This window comes from Euleptes europaea, chromosome 19 (assembly GCF_029931775.1).
Source record: "Euleptes europaea isolate rEulEur1 chromosome 19, rEulEur1.hap1, whole genome shotgun sequence".
Lineage (NCBI taxonomy): Eukaryota > Metazoa > Chordata > Lepidosauria > Squamata > Sphaerodactylidae > Euleptes > Euleptes europaea.
In genome coordinates, this window is record NC_079330.1 from 3,261,770 (window position 1) to 3,284,262 (window position 22,493).

General features: G+C 50.2%; 1 protein-coding gene across 1 annotated transcript in view; it reads left to right on the forward strand.

Annotated features, from left to right (window-relative positions):
* Positions 1 to 22,493, forward strand: part of CASZ1 (castor zinc finger 1) — a 206,000-nt gene that overhangs the window by 93,343 nt on the left and 90,164 nt on the right. The window lies entirely within an intron of this gene.

A 22,493-nucleotide genomic window follows, 5' to 3' on the forward strand; every position in this document is an offset into this window, starting at 1 on the left:
GGGGAAGTTTGGCTGTAGGAGGCAAGCTGTCTTCAGAAGGTTATCCACCATCCCTGATCTTCCTCAAGGACAAACTACACAGTCAGGCCTTTGGTGCATCTAACTCAGTCTTGTCTACTCTGGCCGGCAGCAGCTCTCCAGGGTCTCAGGTAGAGGTCTTCTATGTTCCCTTCTACTTGATCCTTTTAATTAGAGATGCCAGGGATTGAATCTGGGCCTTCTGCATGCCAGACAGATGCTCTACCTGCTCCCAAGTCCCAGTATGGAAACCGTTGCCTTAAATAAATAAATTCCACCTTTCAGACTAAGGAGCTAAAGTGCCGGAGGATAATATGAGGTCTGTAGTGACAAATGAGAATACCTCCTGTCATGATGGAGACTGAAACAAACCCAGCAGCTACAAGAACTGAAGATGTCAGGAAAATAAGATAGCAGAAGGCAGAAGATTAGAACTTAATGCAGAATAGCTGTTGCAACACAGCTGGCTTAGAAACAACTGGTGGAAGGAGCAGAGCTTTGTATGGATGCAAGGTGTGGACGGCACAGTGGGAAAAGGAAGACGAGGAACTGGAGAACAGTTCTAGTGGGGTGAAAATTGCCTGAATGGTATTAAAGTTTTGGTTATGGTTGGAGAAGAAGAAAATCACCATACGGCAATTTGAGAAGTCTGGGCTGTCCAAGAAGTCAAAGTGTGCCCCACCTGTTTTTCAGATAGCCAAGTGGTTGGTTGCCTGGGGCAGTGAGAACCACCCTCCAGGCTGTTCACCAGGGAAGCCGTGCGGCAGTGGATATCATGGACAGGCCGCGGGCCCAGGAGCAATTGGGAGGAGGATAAAAATGAAGACATTCTTTCCCCCTCTACACAAACAGCCACTCAAACCTCCCCTTTGGGATTCTGCAAGCACTCAAAACCTTTAGCAGGCTAGTCCACCACCACCCCATTCCCTTTCACTTGACTCTCTCAGTGCCAATGCCCTCCAAAGCAGGCTCAGTCCTTATAGGGCTGTTTGCAGGTTCCTGTCTGAGTAATTTTCCCAGGGGTATTTCTTGGCATACCCTTGGGATACCTAAAGAGCCCTACTTTGGCTGCAGGTGGTCTGGCTAGCTGGGCTGCTTTTGTGATTGGCAGAAAGGCCAGCCACCTTACTGTTAGTTATAGCGATGGGGTGGGGGAAACCACCGCTATTTTATCAGGGAGGAAAAAGCACAGCCTGTGAAGAATTGAGGGGGGCTGAAAATTGGTGGGGGAGGGGTGAGTGAGCCTTGTTGCTTTTTGGGTCCTTCACTCTTGTCCGCCAGTGGGGGGGGGGGCTGCCAGCGCACCAACAGGGTGGGCAACTTTGCTGGTGCCAGAAGAACCAAACTAGGACTGGCCGACAAAGTTGCCCAGAATTTTGCTCCAGCGCTTGCCACCCTGCAGTGGCAGCAGTCATTGAGGGGGAGGGGGGAAATCTCCCCTCACCGCAACTGGAGAGCCAGTGTGGTGTAGTGGTTAAGAGCGGTGGTTTGGAGCGGTGGGGTCTGATCTGGAGAACCGGGTTGGATTCCCACACTCCTCCACACGAGCGGTGGACGCTAATCTGGATTTGTTTCTCCACTCCTACACACAAAGCCCGTTGGGGTGACCTTGGGCTAGTCACACTCTCTGCCCCACCTACCTCACAGGATGTCTGCTGTGGGGAGGGGAAGGGAAGGTGCTTGTAAGCCGGTTTGCATCTTCCTTAAGTGGTAGAGAAAGTCGACGTATAACAATCAAGTCTTCTTCTTCTTAACTTTTCCTTTATCCCTTAGAAGCTTCTTGATCCATTGAGCCGCGTAATTTTAAATCTCACGTTTGAAGGATGCTCTTAACTTTCGCACTTTGGAGAGTTGGGAGAACTGCGGTGTCCCCCCCCCGCCCCTCCTTAGGAGGAGCCAAGAACCACCGGCCGGTCTGTGGGCTGAGGAAGGGGCGTGCGTCTGCTGCCCACGGGCTGTCAAGTGGCAGGGCGGGTTTCGCGGAGGCCCGCCGCTTCCAGCTTCTCCCGGTCCACGTTTGCTTTGCAGCCTGCCCCCCCCCTTAATATCTTAGTGGGGGGGGGCGTGGAGATTCCCGCAAGACGCCACGCTTTGGGGCAGGAGCGCTGCGCAAGACCCGACTGTGCAAGACCCGACTGCGCCAGAGCCGGCGCTTTGGGGCAGGGTCCCTGCCGCCCTCTCGCCCGCCGGGCGTCGGTGCGGGGCTCACCTGCCCTCCAGCTGCGGGGCGGGGCGGGCGGCCCGGGGGGGCGTGGCCCGCCCGCCAATCGGCGTCCCTCCCGGCGGCAGGCCGCGCCCCCCGGCCGCTTCTCCGCCACTGAACTGGCGGCGCCCCCGCCGGTGGCCGGACGGGCCGGGCCAGCAGCGCGCCAGCCGTCGGGGGGCCGAGGAGCATGAAAGTGGAGTACCGGCGCGAATTCGGCGGCCGCCTCGCCGACTATGGTGAGTCCCGGCGCTGCCCGGTGCGGTGCGGTGGGGTGGGGTGGGGTAGGGGGGTCGCCGCTCGCTCGCCCGCCCCCCTGCTCCCACTTTGCAACAAGCCTGGCGCGCGGCTCTCCTGCCTCCCCGGTTGGTTTCTCTCTCTCTCCTTTGCGCGGATCCCCCTTTCCCGGGAGCGCCTCTCTTCTCCTCCTCCTCCTCCTCCTCTCGGGCCGGCCGACGGGGCTGCCCGCTCTAGAAATAGTTTCTCGGGGAGTTTCATCAAACCAGCTGATCCGTTCGGTGTTTGGCTCCGACTTCTGGGTTGGCTGGTTGGTTGGTTGGGTTTTCCCCTTTCCGTGAAAAAGAGAGAGAGAGAAGGGTCTCAAAAAAAACTAAAACCAACCCCCCCCCCCCTTAGCCACCCCAAGTTCGTTTCCAGACAAACTTCCCCGGTGTTTGTGGCTGTCCGTGTGTGCGCGCGCGAGAAAGAGAGAAGTTTGCAACTGTGTTGGGGTATGGGGTGGGGGGAGATGGTTTGACGTCTGCGATGGACAGCTTGTCACTTTGAGAAGTCGAAGAGGAGGGGGGAGTTGTGCTGGCCTCTGCTTCAGGTTGACTTCCCTGGGTGGGGGGGGCCCGGGGGGGGGAGATGCTCGGCAGTGTGGCAAAGGGAGGACCAGGCGGCCGGGAGGGGGCTCAGGTGCGGCGCCAGGTGACAGCCGGAATCCGCTTTCACTTTCCTTTTGGGGGTTCTGCGGAGGTGTGGGCCTGGCCTGGCCGCCTCCTTCACCCCCAGCTTTGTGTTTTTCGGGAGAAGGAGGGGAACCCCTTGAGCAGGCCGGCCCTGGGGGGGGGGATTTCAGAGCTGGGATCCCTTTGCGTTGTTGTTGATGGGTGCCGGGCATTGTGTGAGGCCCCACGAAGGGGGGGGGATGACAACGACAGCAGACCAGAAAGGAGGAAGTTTGCCGGGTTTCAATCGCTGGTGCATTTCTTTCTTTTTTTCTGGGAGGTGTTTTGTTTCTTTCTTCAAATATTATTTTTCCCCCCCCCCTTAATTTCTTCAAATGTTATTCCCCCCCTTCTTTCTGTAAGCTTCCACCATCCTGTCCGTAAAGGTTGCTTGTCAGGTTCTCGGCACGCTGTCTAAATGAAAAGGAATTTTAATTTATTTGGGACAAGCTGGTGACGGATGAGGAGGCTGCTCATTACATTTAATGAGTCTTTTCTCGCACCTTGGCTGTGTATCTGGGATGGGATTGTTTTCGTCCTTTCCTTGCGAGGTTCATGGGGGGGGGGTCCCGTTCTGGCTCCACCTCCCCTCTTTGCTTTTGTTTATGGGGGAGGGCAGGGGGCCATCAAAGGCCACAGGAGAGCTGGGAGGGAGGGAGGGTTGTTCCTAGCTATGGTTCCCACGGCCCAGGCCTAGATGCCTGATCTGGAGTTTTTTTGTTTTTTTTTGGGGGGGGGTGCACAGTGGCCTGTCATCAGACTACTTCAGGCAGAGAGATATAGGCCTGCACGTCCACATCCCAGGATCGTGGAGTGGTGATTTAGAGTCCACCTACAGCTTTTTTGTTTGGTTTTCTTTTGGGGGGGTTTCGGGGGCATCTGTAAGCTCAAGGGGCTCCAAGGCTTGAACTTCACTGCCCCTTTCCTGGAATTTTAGAATTGTCAGATAAAGAAGAACTCACCCCAACACAGACACCCCGAGACTGGATTTGTGCCTCCGTAACACAAGATTTCACCTTATCACACTGTTTTAATTAATCCAGAACAGCTGCCACTTTCTGGTTCTTGGCTCAGCATTGAAATTTGCTGGGGGGGTAGTTTGGCCCCTTTCTATACGTAGGTGCTAGGAAAAGGGGAGCCCAAGTGCCCCTCTCTGCACAGAGTGATCTTGATAAGTTTCTCATCCCAGTGAACATTTTCACTCACAAACTAGTAACCTTCGTTATCTGTGGGGCAACTTGGCCCCCACTGGGAATCTGGCACGTATGAAACCCTTTCCGTGGCTGTAATAAAATGGTAGATGATTGACTGGCCTCAACTTTGCACCTGTTATTTTGGTCTAAAAAAGAATGAAAGTTTTGTGTTGTGTTTTTTTTATTTAGGGTTTTAAAAAATTATTGGTTCATCCTGCCAGGAATTAAAAGCATCAGGAAGGGTTTAATGTGCTTTGTTCTGAAATGTTGGTTCTGGAATGATCCAGTCTTGGGTGTGTTTTTGTTCTTTATTAGGTCAAGGGCTTTAAATGCGTAGGCTTGATATGTATTTGTTAAGGATGTGGCTGTGTTTTGTTTTCCTCTAGGAGGCTGGAAATATTAATTTAAGGGGAGAAAAAGGCTTTCTTCTCTAAAGGACTATTGGAAAAGTTTGATTATTTAGGTTCAAAACAATGTTAAATGTGTTTTCCTGTGGCTCCATTTCCCATGTCTCCGTTTCGCTAAAACCCCACTTTGGGAAAGCAGCTCCCCCTCCTGGTGGGAGCTATACCTCTCTCTCCAGTAAACTCTCCCTTGGGCAAAGGGGTCAGCAAGATTCCTCTGCTGTCCCATGGCTGCCGCAGTCATCCTTTGGCATGTAGTATCAAGCTAAGCAGGGCCAGAAGTTTATTTATCCTTCCACCAGCTGAGCTCCAAACGCACATGAGGGCCTCCTCTGTGCATGTTCAGGCAACTTGGATCATCTCTGCTCGTGCAGGGAAGCCTGGGACGTTGGCTAAGCCATGGAAATGAGCACCTGAGAATTGTGTTTAAGTCAGCATTACCTTCTCCGTGTGGGTGAACCCGTCCGTTGTGTTCTGGGGCCAACGGCCTCGCTCCGTCGGAATGCTTATCTCTCGCCAGGGCCTGCCGATCTCCTTGAGTCATTGTGACACAAGTTCTCTCAATACCCTTTGAGCCATACCTGAAAAGGTGCCAGGTAAGAGAAGGCGAGTCAGAAGTGTTTACCTTGCAGTGTCCTGGTTGCATATAGGGCTCATAGATAGTCGAGATTGCTTAATGTCGGTTTGTCGGCATCCTTTTGCGCATCTCATCATGGCAGTCAGAGGCATCGGTACTTCTGTGGAGGTAATTCAGGCGTCTCTCCCCTGTAGTGTTTGCACACTTTCTATGAATGATCGTTGCCTTTTCTGCCCAAGAAGGGTCATGTTGATTAACAGGGAAGGTTTGTCCAGGATTCTCCATTTTCCTCCTCTGTGTCACTGATACAGGCGCTGTAGTACAGAGTGGAGTGGGCCCATCTCTTGTAAGTCACGTAAACAAACAGGGACCAGATAAAGTCCGTCCCATCCCTTCAAGGAGTTACATGCCAGGCAGACAACATCTCCACCATCTCCCCAGCGGAGACTGCTGAAGTTTGTTCTTTGTTCCGTGATTTATTTTGTATTGGGTACAGAATTCAGTCTGGGAATCTTAATTGCCATTAAAAAGACAGAGAAGTTTCTTGTCCTTATGGCTGCCATGACAGGCATGGAAGTCTGGGAAGCCCTCAAGAGCATGAAGTGTGTGGTGTTGGTTGGGCATTTCTGTTGGTTGGGGGCGATGCTTCAGGGCCCTGAATTCATCACCTCGTCCCAAGGCTAATGGAAGCAAGAATAAATTATGCAAATTAAATAAACACATGTGCTTAACATCTGTAGGACCCATCTTTTGCCAAGGCAGAATTTGGGTCGCCTTGACAGTGTCAAACTGACCTGCCTCCCCTTCCTCTCTCTTGGTGGCTTTTCCATGGGAAACCATCTTTTTCTTTCATAGTACAACGGAAGGCTTGGTAACATTTGGTCTCTTGGGGGATTATCACTTGAGGCAAAGATTACTGGTTCAGTCATAGCGCACTTGCATCGCATGTGGAAGGTTCTCTGTTCCATCCCCGGCATTTCCAGTTAAGGGATCTTGAGTAGCAGATGTTGGGAAGACCTTTGCACAATCCTTTGGAAAATTGCTGCCAGTCAGAGAGGACAGTCTAGATGTAACAATGGTCTTATTCTATAGAAGTCAGCTTCATATGTTCAAACACCAAACTGCAAACAGGCCTAGGTATGAAACATGCCATGGCTCAGCAACAGAGCGCAGGTGTTGCATGCAGGAGGTTCAAACTGGCTTGAAAAGGGTTACCTGTCCATGGGAAATCAGAATCTCCTCCAGGTGAGCAGGCGGGGACGCTTTACAAGAGTTAATACTTTGTTTCTTGGAGAACACAAATAAAGGTTGAGAGAACAGGTGAGTTATTAAAGTGTTTATGGGCTAGTAATTTCTTTTTTTAGAAATCCAAAGATATCAGTTTCATGCCATTTCACTCTTGTTGTTTTTTTAAAGTTCCTTAGCACAGGATTAAGAGAGGGAAATCTGAGGATGCCTATAGGCACTAAATATACAGGGCAGCGTTTGTTAAAAGCTATTATAACTTTTATTCAGATCCCTTCTCTTTAAGAAAAGAAAGATTTCCTGAAGTGACTCTGCTTTTCTTCCTCTGTCTTTTCACTTCTGTGGAAAAAACTCAGGGCAAAAGGAATCCGTTTTGGACATGTGGATTTCTTTTAAATTCAAGCACACTGCTAAAATATAACTTTCTTGCCTTATCCCATCCACTGAATGTTTTAGTCCAGCCAAAAAACTTTCCTTCAGAAAAAGCCCATGCCTAGCAAACCAAGAGGCATTCCTACCTCATTTTGAGTCCAAAAGCACCTTAGAGACTAACAAGATTTTTGGGGGATAAGCTTTTGAGAGTCAAAGCTCCTTCCTTATTGGTCTCTGCGGTGCTACCGGATTTGAATCTAGCCCTTCCACTGCCGACCAACATGGCCACTCGCCTGAAACTCTTGCTGTCTCAGAAGGCCATTACCCAGAATAGCTCTCCTCGTGGCCTGTCTCATTTGCACGTGGTGTCCAGTTGGTATCTGGAAGAGGGCAGTGGTCTGAATGATTTTTTTTCATTTCTGTCCTGCTTGTCCTCTACCATGGAACTCAAAGTGCCTTTATTTACCCTTTATTGCTTTTTAATTCACCCATCCTTCTAAGGAGGTCCTGGCAGCATACATGGTTCTCCCCCTCCTCCATTTTATCCTCACAACAATCCTGTGAGGTAGGTTAGGCTGAGAAAGAATGACTGCCCCACGGTTGCCCAGTGGCGAGCAGGGATTCGAACCAGAGTGTCCCCAGTTCTAGTCCAGCACTACACAGATGTCCTTTCCAGGCACTGACTAGGCCCAAGGCCTGCTTAGTTTCAGCAATGTGGCTGTGCCCTGTGCCTTCTGACCACACTGGAACCAGTAACCAGGAGAGATTATGTTGGAGGACATGACCCTTAGGCATGTGAGGCGTAGAAAGCCTGGATATTAGCTACGATCCTTTTCCGTGTGTTTCTTGGCTGGTTTCTTCATATTGATAATTTAGAGGGCATTTTAAAAATGGACAGAATCACTCTTTTGCCCGCCAGCATGCTTTTTACTAGCCGTCTACCGTTGCCACGTCTGTAATCTGTGGCACAAATGATGTGGCGCTCCCTTCTCGTCCAGTGGGAGCCTGGATCAACATTGCTTCTCTCTTAAAACATGGTTGGCAGGTTGTGAACATTCAGAAGATGTCTGAAGTCAGGTGAAGCTCCCCTTTCCCAGAGAAGTTCTGCTTTAGATCAGAAGATCAGGGCCTTGTGGATCTCTTCTCTCGTGATCCAGACTACTTGTATTTCCAGGGGCTTCCCACTGGGAAGAGAGGACAAACAGGCATTTTCTTTCCTTTTTATCCCTGGTCTCTGAAAGAGTCCATGCACTTGGCAACACTCCATTGCTCCTATCTCTCTCTTAACAGAGCGGAACCTTCTTACCAAGGTTCTGTTCTGGGAACCCAAACTTGCATCATGATGACCCCATCTTTCTTCAGAGGGAAATGTAAGTGAAAAGGAAGGGAAATGTTGTCATCTTGAGGCACCAGACAAGTTGGCAGCTCCCGAGGGTGACATCATTAAAGTGGACACCCACACCATCAGTATGTGGTCCCAGGGACCATCAGCACTCTGGCTGCCAATGTGAGAACCATAAAAGGAGCAAATGTGATTTTCATTGGGTTAGAACCCACAGGCCACAATCCCGTTCAGCCACACGTGCGTGCATCCACACACACAAGCGTGCACCCTCTGGTTCACTGTGGACCGGATCAATTTGGACGTCTTCAGCAATAAAAAATGCCGATGTCGTCCTAATTCACCAGGCCCCGAGATGACAGCAAATTTACATTTTTTAATTAAACTAGCAGCCAGTTTTTATGAGAGGGGGCTGGGTTATGCAAATCAAATGGTTGTGTACGAAAGATTAGGAGAGTTTGGGAATAAATTCCACAAATGCTAATAAAAAAGAGAGAGAGAAAGAGAGGGAGAATGAGAGAAAGAAAGAGGGGACCTTGTTCTGTTGCCCCCTTTCAGGCTGATTTCCCTGGAGAAAACTAATGGGGGGAAGGGAGCTTTCAAAGACAGGTAACATTAATTTTTTAGGATTGAAGGTTCTCTCAGACCGAGACCCCTCCCAGAGGAATGTGACACTTGGACAGCTAAGGAGGGGGGAACTTATTAGCTGTTGTGTTTGCATCCCACTGAGACCTTGCAAGATTAGGACTGCCAGAGGAGAGCGGGGCTGCTCCAATTGTCCTCCCCCAGGGCCCACATTTGCACAGGTTGCAAGAAAGGGGCTGAGGTTCAGTGCATGGAGAGGCTGGTGATTCCGCATCCTGATTCTGGGTTCACGTGGCACAATGGAACACTTGCCACCAGGCCCTCAGGCTCTGCAAAGCGTGGAACAATGGGGTACTTTGCCATTAGCCCTGTGGGGCTGTCTGCAGAATGGGGTTGTGAGGTTCCGGTACCATGCCAGCAATATTGTGTTTGTCTGAGGTGGCTCGGCGGAACTTCGCGAAGTTCTGCTTAAACACTGGATAAGATTCAGAATCCATTGTCCAGTGGTGGAATGGAACTTTCCTGCCTCCCCCTTCCCACAGCAGCCCACTGATCTCCATGAAATGCTGCCCCTGGGGGAGCGGGAACTTTGAGGAATACATGAGGAGGGTCTGCAGTGGGAAGAGGGAATCAGTGGAAATTGCCAGTTTAGTCTGGATCCAACCCATTCAGCTTAATCCAGGGGCTGAATGTATGAGGGCCAAATGGTGCATACCCTCTGCTTCTGCATTTTCCGCACTTGGATGGCCCGGTTGCGGAATTGTGGAATATGGATGGCCTAGTTAAGGAATTGTGAAATACACCTAGACCTGTTTCTTATTGTTGCTAATGTTTAATCATTTAAATAACATTTGCATTCTACAGAGGTCTTGGCAGTCCTCGTGCCAGTCATCCTTACGTGGTAGGCCACTTCTGATCCCACTTGATAGTTTGGAAGCTGAGATTAACTTTCCTAATGCCAGCCAGCGTTCATACCCAAGCAGGGAAAGTCTGTTGGGCCTGGGATGAGCAAGAAGCCAGGGCTGATTGGCAGCAGGTTGCCAACCTGAGGGAGAGCCGTGGCTCGGTGGCAGAATACTTGCTCTACACACAGAAACCTCCCTGGGATCTCCTGCAGATCAGAGTAGGCAATATTGAGCTGGATGGATCCAGAGCCAGTTCTAGATTGGGGGGGGGGGTGGACAGGCAGTGCCCAGGGCCCCCTTTGCCCCTACCAGGCCCCCCCACATGCCTTCCCTTCCACCCACCCACCTGCATGCCCTCCACCTGCCTGTGCATCCTTCTCCCACTTGCAAGCCTGCCGCTGCACATGCTCAGTTTCCTGCACCACCTGCACATGCTTTCCCTGACAGCACTGGCCAGTGTGTGCAGCTGGGAGCGCTGCTGCCGCTGCCACCAGGTTGTGCCACCACTGGGCACCACCCACATGCCCTTCCTCAATGACTCAGGGCAGTTGGGCACATGGGTACAGACAGGAGGCGGGGGAGTCCCATGGGCGGGGGGCAGTGGCAGTGGGCACCACCAGAAGTCCTGGGCCCTGCCAGCTGCCCCACCTTAGGGTGTGCTGACGCTGACCCTTGGTGGATCACTGGTCTCACTCGGTCAAGGAAGCTTCACATTTTCTTAACATTCGGGACATTCATGCCTCTGTCTCCTCTCTCGCATTCAGCTCCCAGCTAGTTGGAATGCTGGTATAGGAGCCAGTCAGGAAAAACAAAGAGAAGAGTGCGTGTTGGGAGGGGATTTCACCTTTTCAGGCCATCTCAGATAAGGGCAAAGCCCAGGCTGACTACAGGCAGCTGGGTTGCAGCAACGTGTTGCAATACTTTGCGCACCGAAGTAGAAATGATGCTCAGGACAAGTAATGCTAATGCATAACGTAGATAGTGAAGTTGACACAGAGGATTCACGCTTGTGCCCATAATGCCCAGTTTGGAAGTCATCGGGCTCCCAAGCCTGGTGGTTTCAGAGCGTCCTCTGGTTCCAGCAGAGTTCAGGCACCCCTCTGGCAGGGGTGCCCTGGCTCCCTGGCCTTGTTTGCCAAGCTGAACGTGTGTCAGCTGTTGAGAACTAGAGAGAAAGAGAAAGCATTCCCCAGGCTGGGAAGCGGTTTGGGTTTCCAAACCTGGGGCAGTTTCATGCTTGGGATAAAAGCTGAGCAACCCTTGCAGGCGAGAGTGAGGGTGGAGAGACGAAAGCTTTGGGAGCTCAAAACGCGGGGAACGAAATTGGATGGCAGGCCGTTCCGGGCTCAGCTCCCCCGTGGGGCTCCTTTCCATAGGGTGGGGCTAGGCCAACTGTTCTTGCTGCCACTGCTTTTTATTTATTTTTTTGTGGGCGTGAAGTGATGATTCACACGGATGAGTGTGCTTTTCTTCCGAGCGTCAAGAGCGATGTTAAGACTTCTGCGTGAAACATGCTAAAACAGTAAAATCCCACTCGCTAGACGGTGGAATGCACACTCTCTCAACCCTGCCTAGCTGGGCCTTTTGGGCACGCTTTTGCACACAAACGGTGTGTGTGTGCCTCAAAATAGGCGCAAGCACATATGCACTGGGCCATTTGTCCATGTGCACCCTGTACCACTAAATCACAACACTGTTCTCAGTGACTGTTACTTACAGTTTTCCAGCTGCTGTTTGTTCTCTTGAGGCCCCACCCCCATTGTGGGTGGGGCCTAGGTTGAATGTCTATGATCCCACCAAAGGAAATAATTCTGCCTGGCTCCATCCTAGATCCCGGTTGTCCATCAGGTTTTATCCTCATGGAAAGGAAGCAGGAGAGGATCTGAGAGGGTTCCCCTTCTGCTGAGAGGGATCTCAACGAACAGGGCTTGTTCTTTTTCTGTTGTGGAGGTAGGAGGAAAGCATACTGGAGCCATGGGAGTAGAGCTGTTTGTATGTAGCTTTGGTCCAGGTACAGCAAACATCCAGGTACTCTTATTAACTTTTGCAAAAAGTTTGTTTTCTCTGTGTTATTCTTCTGGGTGTGTCCCTAATGCCACGTTGACAGTATTGGTGATTTGAGGCATCAGTTCTGAGCAGTCATAAAAAACACTGAAGTTCTTATTTGTGTATGCATGGGGGCGGGGAAGCTTTGTCTTTAAATCAACGTTATACTTTTCTTACTTTTTTCCTGCCATTCCTGTAGAAGTACAAGGTAGCTTTTGTTGGGCATTTGTTGGAAATCATTTCTATGCTTGGGAATTTTAGTATGGAAATGGTCAGCAGTTAGTTAATTAAAGGATAAAGGTTTTAATGAAACAAATCATCAGAAAACTGTGCAAGAATGGGGGGATTACCTGTTACAGGTGACGTTACAGGCACTGTCCAATGGGAGTCTGTGACACTGGCTTGGCCGCATTCTACACACTTGTTGAAAGTCATGTGCTGTCTGGTGGTGGGAAGGGGAAATGACAAATGTTGTGATTTGAATGTTGAGGAAATGCAGCATCCTCACAAGCGAAACCACTGTCTTGAATTAATGCCTAATTCCTTACCCACCCACTTGCCCAGGGACACACAATGAGGGCTGATTCACACAAGCTTGTTGGTAAGAAGGTGACTCAGCACCAGTGCCATCCCCAGCGTCAGACATTTTGACATAAGAATAGTAGCCGTACTAATCATTTATGGCTCCAGCATCACCTGGGGACTTGCATGTATGGATGAGCCACTGAAGATTCCACGCCACGGGCTGATCTTTCACTCCTCTGTCTCTTCTCTCACTTTCAACTGCAAGACTTGAAGGGTTAAAAACCAAACAATATATGTGTGCATCAGCCCATGTGGGACGTGGCTAACCAGATCAAGTCTGCATTTCCAGTTGCTGGACCATGTTGGCATGCTGAGACTTCAGAGTTGCCGGTACCAGCTGCTTTACTCAACTGGCTCCCTCCTCACACCCTTTTGAGTCCCTCTCACACGCACACCCCCGAGCTTGGCAGTCTTCAGTCTTGAGACAGGTACGATCAGGATATGGATCTTGGCAAACTCTCAGAGCCTCTTTGGAGGACGACGGTTTGTGACGTCACCTGTTTGCTTTTTTTACTCGTTTATTTTGCTTTGTTTTGCAAGAACATTTTGTGCTGTAAGATGCACCAGCCAAGTCGCAGAAGAGGGCGACTGACAAAGGGTGCTCTAAACTGGTTTTGGCCTCCTTGCTTTCTGGATTTGGGATGGAGGGAGAATGACAATAGAAACAGGGCCCGTGTCTCAGTCACTTTTATGGGCTACCCAGCATATTACAAGGGTTTCTCCCATCCAGACCATGCTCAGGCGTTCACATGTGTTTATTTGTTTATATCCCACGTCTCCCCAGTTGAGACTCAAAGCAGCTTTTAGAATATCATTCTCCCCTCCTCCATTTCCTCACAACAACAACCTCGTGAGGTAGTCCAGGCTGAGAGTTTGTGACAGGCCTAAAGCCAGCCAGTGAGCTTCCATTGTAGAAATGGGGAATCGAACCCCGGTTGCTGAGGATCCTAGTCTGCCACTCTATCCACTATTCCACACTGGCTCGGGGGTCCCCAGCTGACACTCCTCTTTTCAGCCTAAATTCTACACTAATCCCACATTGCCTTTGCGGTGGCCTCCTCTTTCTGCAGTTGTCAGCCGAGGGACCCCTGGGCATCCCTGTGATGCCCACTGAATCCATAACCACTGCCCCTACTTGACTTTGAATAGCTTGTTGGTCATCTTAGAGGTGGGGCCAGTTGTTCAGTCTGAGGGGCACATCTGGGTCTCTGGCCACTTCTGAGAATTCGTAGGGTTGCCAGGTCCCTCATTGCCACCTGCGGGAGGTTTTTGGGGTGGAGCCTGAGGAGGGCGGTGTCTGTGGAGGGGACTTCAAAGCCATTTTCTCCAGGTGAACTGATCTCCATTGGCTGGAGATCAGTTGTAATAGTGGGAGATATCCAGCTAGTACCTGGAGGCTGGCAGCCCTAACGCCATCTCTTCCTGTTTGGGTGGCACAGAACAGGAAGAGCTGGTTGGTCAGCTGGCTCCACAGGTCAAGGGTGTGCTGGAATGTCCGAAAATGCCCAGCCTGCACTGTGGGTTGTCCCGTGCAAAATCCGAACACCCACATAGAAGGATTCAACATGGCTGCCATGCCATGGCCGAAACCCATTGATAGGCCCCGATGTGTGTAACCAGCCACAAATGCCAACTGGCTGAGCCATGGACGGAGGGGGTCATTGCTCCCCCCCTCCAGCCAGCTCTGCATGCCCCCCCCCCACGAGCCGCATCCGCCTTGAGAAGAGCAGTTTGTTTTGCCAGGGTGACCTGTTTAATCATCTCATTTTCTGGTGGCCGTTTATTCCTCGTTACCACGGTTACGGCCCCATTAAGGGGAGAAGCAATAAGGCAGCGAGTCAAACAGGTAATAAAAACATTAAAGCCATGTGCGTATCGGCAGGGAGGGGAGGGCATGCAGTGAGACGAGACGGGCCCACACCGGGGAGATAGTTGGGGTCAGAACTGGGGAGGGGGGAACGGAGAGCAAGGAGGGATGAGGAGGGCAACTTCGGCAAACTCGGGAAAAGTTTTACGGAAGCGGAGCACTGGGGTGTCCGTCCGGCCCGCAAGGTGATGCCACGGTCTAATGCGGCCAAGAAAGAAGGCAGGTTGTGTAGAGGAGTGGGTGGGGCTATGCAAATAGGCACAAGCTTGGTTTTCCACGATTCCCATTAAGCGGCTTCAGCCCTTTCCTTCCGCATGGAGGTTTTGCTGCGGTTTGGCATTCAGACTGGAGCGGGGAGTTTTAAGCATCTGCATGACAGTGCCTCTTGTCCACTGTCTAGGTTTTCCTCTGCTCCAATGTTCCTTTGATACTAAGTGTGATGCTGTCTTTTCAGAAAGATCGCAAAGTTTATTTGCATGCCCTTTGGTTGGGCAGGTGCACATTTTTGCAGGTCTCGCTCACATTGGCCACGTTTCCCTTGCCTCAGCTCCTGTGGCTGCTTTTCCCCAGACCCTGAGCCATTGGAGGGTTTTTTAAAAAAAAAAAATTGGTAATTTGATGTATCACTGTAGCTTAAAATCAGTAATTGACATATTGTGGTGGCTTAATGTTATAGCGATATGTCAATTACTGATTTTTGTTTAAAAGCCCCAAAAATCCCTTTGGTGGTGTGGTGGGGGGGAGGCAGCCACCGGGGGGGGGGGGGGCTGTGAGGCTAGCAAAGTGGAAATTGCACTTTGCCGTGGCGATGAGAGCTCTGCAGGGAAACATTGTGTGGAAGCAGCAGCTTATGTTTCATAGGATAAAATAACTAAGCTGCCATCTGGAAGACAGCGCAAGGTAGCTGCTGACCCCTGATACAGTAGCCCTTAGGGTGGGTGAAAAGTTTAACCCCTCTCCCAAAGGAATCCCCAAGCCGCAGATTTACTCCTAGGTAAGTAAATAGGTGCCATACACTCTCATGGAGAAAATTAAAACATTGGGGGTGGGGGGAAGAGGACATGGGGGGGGGGCGGGAATTAGCAGCCAGAGTAGTTCAGCGGTGGAATCAGCTACGTAGGGAGGTGGTAAACTCCCCCTCACTGGCAGTGGCTGGACCAGCACTTGTCAGGGATGCTTTAGGCTGACCCTGCATTGAGCAGGGGGTTGGACTAGATGGCCTCTATGTCCCCTTCCAACTCTTATGACTCTGTGATGCTACATGCCTCCGATGCGGGATTGGCCGTTTTTGCCTTATTGCTCTCCATCTTGTAGCATTTATTTTTCCAATATTTTTTGTGTGCATCAAAATGCGCAGGATTCAGAGTTACACAAGAACACCTCCCTCTGCCCTCTTCAGGCATTGAAAAACCATCTTGCACCTTGGTGGTGGTGGTGGGGATTCTTTCACACACGCAACAGCTGCAGATAGCCAGTGCAGATGTAGGTCAGAAACAAATGTAATAACTTTACCTGCATGAAAATAGGCTGGGAAAGGCGGGGCCTCACTTAACCCATTCCTAGTGAGTGCTTTTTTTTACTTCTGAACCCGGCAAGGGTGGGGCCAAATGTTTGACTTCGGAGTTTCGTATTTTTGTGCCAGCTGGACTTACCTCTTTTTTATCTGTAAAATGGGAAGAATTGCGCCTCCCATTTTCCTGGGTTGACTTGAGGATAAGTTAATTAAAAGATAGTACTTAGATGTTGCATTAATTGCTTTTGGGGTAAGGGGGAGAATGAGGGAGGGATTAAAATATCTTTGGCAAGGGCAGAAGAGGACTGGCCCAGGGACCAAAGTCTCTCCGTGCCAGGGGGGGCCTTGGCACACCATGTGGCATTGCAGGTACTTTGTCCTCTAAAAAGACAAGCAGAAGTAAAAAAGTGGGGAGGGGGCTGACTTCCAAAACTCCTGGCTGTGTCGCTCTGGGGAGAGAGGAAAACATCCCAGCAGGAACTGGGGAGTTGAGTTTGGGGGCAGTTCCTCCCCCCTCAGCTCCCTTTTCCAGCTGCTCCTGTTGAGTTAATTTTGCTGAGTGCCCCGACCCCCTCTTGGGCCTGTGATGCTGCAGGTGGTTTTTGGTAGTTTTTATTCATTATTTTCTTAATGCTGCTTTGGTTTTTATGGCTGCTTTTTTTCCCTCCTGACTTTATCAGAAAACATATTTGTGGTGAGTGCAGAAGAAAGGAGCCAGAGCCATGAGTAAATATTCAACGTGTAAATGACCTTGGGAGGGAGGGAGGGGCAGATATGAAGGAAGAGGAAAACTTGTTTTTATTAAAAAAACAGAAAAGGGGGGGGAGTATGTTTGCAGCGGGCACTGGGGGTGGGGAATATTCAGAGAATCGGCCAGGAAATGTTGGGGCAAAGTCTGGAAGCGACTCTCCACATGGTACATTGAGTGTTCTGATTTGCAGGATGTTTTCAAAAACTGCTTGCCGAAAGTAAGACCCATTGAAAGGTAATTCACAGGACCAGACCGGTACTTTTCAGCGGCTGTTTAGGTGTGATATTTGTAAGATATTCCCTTCCTAATTATTAGGATCCTTCTCTTGCTGCCTCTTGTTTGCCTCTCACTGCTGATCTGTGTGGCTAAGCCATGCACAGACCGATGTGACAGTCAGGAAAACAGAGGCCGAGAGGACCATTTGTCCAAGGTCTTCGCAGCAACTTTATCAGGCTGCAGACGCAGACGTTTCTGTGTCCCCCCCCCCAAATCAAACTCTCCCCTTTTATAGAAAAGGGGCGGGTCAGTTAGGTTTTGATCTAGTCTTCTTCCTGACTTCCTAGTGTTTGAGCAGCCGGTTGCTAACGGATTTTTTGTGCCAATTCAGACACAACCTTTTCGGCTCCCGGCTGCTGTCGGGTTTTTTTTTTTTTTTTTTTTTTGGTACTTGTTCAGACAAAGTCGCTTGTGTCCCGTTGGCATCCCTGGGCTCAGTCATTTTTGAATGAAAATGGCTTTCTCCCATTTTCGGTTCTTCAGTGTGCTGTTTGAACTGTCTGGAGCACTTCCGAAAACACCACTATTTGCCCCCTGCCTTTTCCCGCGCTGCGTTCTTTTTCAACAACTACAGGCATGTCAATGGTGCTGCTATAGTGCTATGGCACAAATCTTAGGACATTTTTTTAAAAGCTGAAAAAGAATGCGGCGTAGGAAAAGGCTGGAGAAAAATAGCGGCAATGTTTGCAACAGCCAGAGCGCTTCAGAGATGGCTCATAGACAGATTGCAACGAACTGTATGAAACGCCCGTCTCTATATCGCTTTACTCAGATCTGGACCAGCAACTGTAATTGAAAGAGCCCCCAGTCTTTGTGCCACATGATTTATCTACACAGTTTGGTAAGCAGATGCAGGATGTGAACTCAAGGCCTATTCTATATTTGCCAAACCTCAGATGTGTGGGAGAATATAGTAGTTTTGCACTTCTAAAACAAAAACAAAACATGCTCCGGATTCTGCAACCCCTCCCCCCCACCAATATAATTTGCTAAATAAATGTTCTCAGAGTTTTCAGTAGCTGGAAATTTTTTTTAAAAATCATCTGAGTAAAAGTTTGTTGGCACTCTGGAATATGAAACTTCAAAAAAAAAAGTACAGCAGTTGTTCAAATACATGCACGAGAAATGTTTCTGGAATATTTCAGCAAAGTGGAAACATTTCATCATGCTTGTTAGCTTCGTGTTGGATTAGGCTCCCAAGATCACGGGAAGGCCTGGCCAATTTGCCCCCTCCCAGCTGTGCAGCTTGCTTCAACCACTCGTACACTTGTAGGGTTGCCAGCAAAATACTACCCAAATGGCCATTTTTAGCAGCCTCAAATGGGAGGAGTTCTCTTTTCCTTCACTCACTTTGAACCTTGGCTTGTGAACCTCAGGGGGGCCAGAGCAAAGAGCGAAGAATGCCCCCCCTCGTAATGCTCAGGGTTACCCAACTGAAGCTGATTGTTGGTAGGTTCAGGTATGTTAAAAGGAAGTACTTCACACAATGCTTAATGAACTTGTGGAACTCACTGGCACAAGATGCAGTTATCGCCACTAGCTAAGATGGCTTTCTAAAAGGATTAGACAGATCCCTGGAGGATGTGTCTGTTGATCGCTAAATGGAACCTGTGGAGCTCCAGGCAATGGGGAAAGCAACGGGGGAGGGGGTGGGCATTGTTTCTTCCTCCGAGGGACCGCAGGGCCTGCAGCGGAGGAGGGATTGTTTCCTTCTCTTCTCCTTCCCCAAGGGTCCCCCTGCAAATGAATGGTTGCTTTCACTTCATTCACTGGTAGGGAATCAGGCATTAGGAGGGCAGTAAGAAAGCTAGTTTGGGGAAAACACAACACCCCCCCCCCCAGACTAGGCCTGCCAACCTCTGGGGGTGGGAGGGCTAGAGATCTCCTGCAGTTACAACTGGTCTTCAAATTGCACAGCTCAGTTCCGCCAGACAAAGTGGCCGCCTTGGAGGGTGGAATCTGTGGCATCATTTCCCTTCTGAACGCCCTCCCCAGGAACCGCCCCCAAATCTCCAGGAATATCCTAAGCTGGAGTTGGCAACCCTACCTGAGATCCATGTTGCCCTAAGGGGGAAAGTAAGGACTAAGCTCCCCACTGAAGGATTTCCCACTTAGCCATGGCCCTTCAACTGTCAAGGCTCTGTCCCTTGGTGTGGTCTGTCAAGTGCTCCCCATTTCCTGAGAGCTCTCTGCTGAGTGTCAGGATCGTATTGCTACTTGGCGGGGCTGTATACGCTTCAAGCTTTAAAAAAACGATCGTCAGAAATCTCTGCTGAGGAAAGGGAGATTCTGCGACCTGTGTAACCGTGCAAAAGAAGAAAATTTGAACAGACTTCCTTTTTCTGTATAATTTATTTTGGCGGGACAAGATCAGGGATCCACCGTGCGTACATCATTAATTTAAACGTGAGCGTCTGGCATCAAAGTCAAAGGCGAGAGGAGCTGAAGCAAAGTCACCAGCTCAGATGCCAGAGTGGGGAAGTGTAACTCTCGGGCTAATGCCTTTGGATGCGTGCATCTCCAGGACAGTTGTGGCTCAAGCGAACAGATTGGAGGGTTTCAGGCACATGTTGCACAGGGTGGGGGGAAAGACACTTCCTTTCTGTACCTTTTAGCTGCTCACATAAACAAAGTTGCCTTATACTGAATGAGACCCTTGCTCCTTCAAGGTCAGTATTGTCTACTCAGACCGGCAGCAGCTCTCCAGGGTCTCAGGCAGGGGTCTTTTCACTTCACATACTTGCCTAGTCCCTTTAACTGGAGATGCCGGGGATTGAACCTACGACCTTCTGCATGCAAAGCAGATGCTCTACCGGCGCTGAGCAACGAACCCTCAAAGAGGAAAGGACAACCATGTATGCAGCTGAACAAACATGGACACATGAAGCTGCTTTATACTGTATCAGACTATTGGTCCATCGTGGTCAGTATTGTCTACTCCAACTGGCAGCAGCTCTCCAGGGTCTCAGACTGAGGTCTTTCACATCACCTCCTACCTGATCCATTTAACTGGCGATGCTGGGGATTGAACCAGAGACTGTCTGCATTCCAAGCAGATGCTGTACCACTGAGCCACAGCCCCTCATGGGATGGGGAGTACACCCCTGGGTCTGAGCTTCCCCCTCCTTTACCTTTCTCATTCTGTAATAAATAGACCAGGTTTGTCTCACCAGACTTTGGAGACCTGATACATGGGGAGACGCTGCACTCGCCCCCCCACCCCCCCACCTACACACAATTTGGCACAGTAGACCACCCTGGCAGGCTTTTGTATATTACTCGCACACAGACGCACACCCCGTCAAAGCCGGTAACTTGTCCCAGAGTTTGTGGCAGGCAGGCAGGCAGCGCAAAGGTCTCGTGCTCCAGGGTCCCAGGTGTCCTGCTTTATTCACCTCCCCCACCATCATTGTCTGGGGTGGGGGAGGGAGGAGGGGGAATGGGTGTGGTTTGTGTTCCAAATGGGAGGCAGCGGAAATCTCGGAGGGGGGAGAGGGCAGACTCCTTGCAGCGAAGGTGTTAACTAATAGCAGGTGATTAAACATGACAAGCAGTGACATTTCTGTGTGGGGTTCTCTGTACCAGCAGTGCCAAGAATGAAGCTATAAAGGCTGACATTTTGTGTTATGCACTGAGGTTTTTAATAGACAGCCTTCCCTCCCCTCCTCCCTGTTTATTTCTTTCATTCTTTCACCCGCCACCTGCCCCCTTTTTCTCCCTTCTCATACCTCCGTCCCTTCGCTCGCTTCTCCCTCCGGTTTCTGACTCCTCGGCCACCTTCGCTTAAATGCCTCGACCCTTCTTCCTCGTTTCCCTTTTCATGTCTTTTCCCATTTGCTTTTCATCCCCCCTTCTGCACTTTGGAGAGTTTTTGCCATCCTGCTTTGTGCTGTAACCCTGCAAATGTTTTGCCTCCCTCGGCCCGTTTCAGCGGCACCCAAAGAATTGCCGTGCCACCGAACAAACAGCCTTTCAAGGCATTGGAACTCTTCATTGCTCTCCTAGAGAGATGAGTTAAATTTGTGGAAGGAAGCTGGAATGCAGACACTTCTGCAAAAAGGAGGCCTTTTATAAGTGTCAGTGATGCAGAAGTTAGGTCCAGAAATGCTGTTGCCTCACTAAGATAACTGTCCCGCTCACTGTTGAGGGAAAAAGCTCTCCCTCTCTCACAAGCACAACCCTCCTTTTCAAACGTAACTCTCTCACTTGGTGGTACGACCGCTGTCTCTTTTTCTCTGCCTTTTCTCTTTCTGGAAGATAATTTCAGAGGGTAGCTGTGTTGGTCTGCTGTAGAACAGCTTGATTCGAGTCCAGTAGCGCCTTAGAGACCACCAAGATTTTCGGGGCATGAGCTTTCAAGTGTCGTATCTGACGAAGGAAGCGTTGACTTTCAAAAGCCTGAAAATCTTGCTGGTTTCTAAGGTGCTTCTGGACTCAAGTCTAGCTTTTCCCTTACTGTTTCTCACTTACTCGCTAGCACACCCCTCTGCCAAAGTCCTCCCTCTTTCCCTTATCCTTTCTCAGTCCTCCCTTTCCTGTCACCCTTCTCTGTCCCTGCTCTTTTTGCTCTTTCCCCGAGCTGGCTCTTGCCTCTTTCGGGGGCGGGGGGCGCAATGGCAGTGCTGGAGCTATCAGTAGCTCAAACAGCTGTTTTCCAGGGAGCAGGTGCCTGCCACTGCGGGATGGTGGTTTGGGGTGTGTGTGGGGGGGCTCTACAGTTTTTTTGCCTGTCTCAGAAACCAGCGTTCTCAAAGCTCTCTTTCTTTTTTTCAAGTTCAGCCGAGTTTTGAGTTAACAGTTGTTGGCTTTACTCTGAAAAGAAGGCAACAGTTGTGCCAATGGAGAGGTGCCAGACAACTGCAGAGTGTCTTTCTCACTCTTTCCAGAGCTTCGGGAAGGGCATTTGGAGGTGATGGTCACCATTGCCGCAGCCCCTTCTTGCCGGCTGGTCTGGCTTTTGCGCTGCTTGGCTGCTGCCTTTCTAATCCTGCATGCAGTTTGTGCATAGGATTAGCGTCCCATAAGCGCAGCCCTTGCCCTGCAGTGGAGGGGTGTAGATTTTTGATGCAGCAGTCTACATTCAGGTGACTCTTGCAACAGACAGCTAGTGTGGTGTAGCGGTTGGGGTGGCACCTAGCATCTAGGAGCCCCAGGTTTGAATCCCCACTGTGCCATGGAAACTCACTGGGTGACCTTGGGCCAGTCACTCAGTCTCAGCCTAATCTCACAGAGGTTCTTGTGAGGACAGAATGGAGGAGAAGGGACTGGTGCGTAAGGCGCTCTCGGTCTCCATTGGGGAGAACAGCAGGGTATAAATAAATGACCCATGAGAAAAGGGTCTGTTGACAGCTGTTAGCAATGACAGCTCAACAAAGCCTCCATGTATAGAGCCAGTGTGCTGAATGCCAGATACTGGGAGGTTAGGCAGGAGGGGGTGGGTTGTTTTTTTCAGTCAGTGGGCATCTCAAAGTCATCTTGTTGTTAAAGCTAAATTGGGCTTAGAGGGCCTGTCGGTCTCTTCCAGCAAGACTCATTATGTTCTTAAAATTTTCAACATTAGTGAGGGTAGGGATTTATTTCCTTGACGTGTAGAATCATAGAGTTGGAAGGGACCACCAGGGTCATCTAGTCTAACCCTCTGCACAATGCAGGAAATTAACA